A 492-nucleotide genomic window follows, 5' to 3' on the forward strand; every position below is an offset into this window, starting at 1 on the left:
TGAACCCGGGAGGCAGAGGTTGCAGTGAGCCAAGATCACGCCACTGCACTCCAGCATGGGTGACAGAGCGAAACTCCGTCTCAAAAATAAATAAATAAAATAAAATAAAATATTTGATTCTTTTTAGTCTAAACTTTTTAAATTTTTATTTTTGTTTATGTTTTGTTATGTACATAATCTTTTAGTATAGCAGCACATATAAACAAATAAAACATACATTATGAATCCATGTTTAAAATTTTTTACTGTTAGAGGTACGTACTGAAAAGTTGAGGACCACTGCTTTAAAGAAATTTCCATTTGGAGAGCCTACGATTCACATATTTTTAAAAGTCAAAGACAATAATACATCTTTGAAATAGGAATGTTAATCAAAATTTTGTTTCCACATATAAGCTGAAAACAGTAATTTCTATTTGTAGTTGAATATGTCACTAATGTCTTAGATTAAATCAGTCAATTGGCTGGGTGCGGTGGCTCACACCTGTAATC

The sequence above is a fragment of the Mandrillus leucophaeus genome, unplaced genomic scaffold, assembly GCF_000951045.1.
Source record: "Mandrillus leucophaeus isolate KB7577 unplaced genomic scaffold, Mleu.le_1.0 Scaffold209, whole genome shotgun sequence".
Classification (NCBI taxonomy): domain Eukaryota; kingdom Metazoa; phylum Chordata; class Mammalia; order Primates; family Cercopithecidae; genus Mandrillus; species Mandrillus leucophaeus.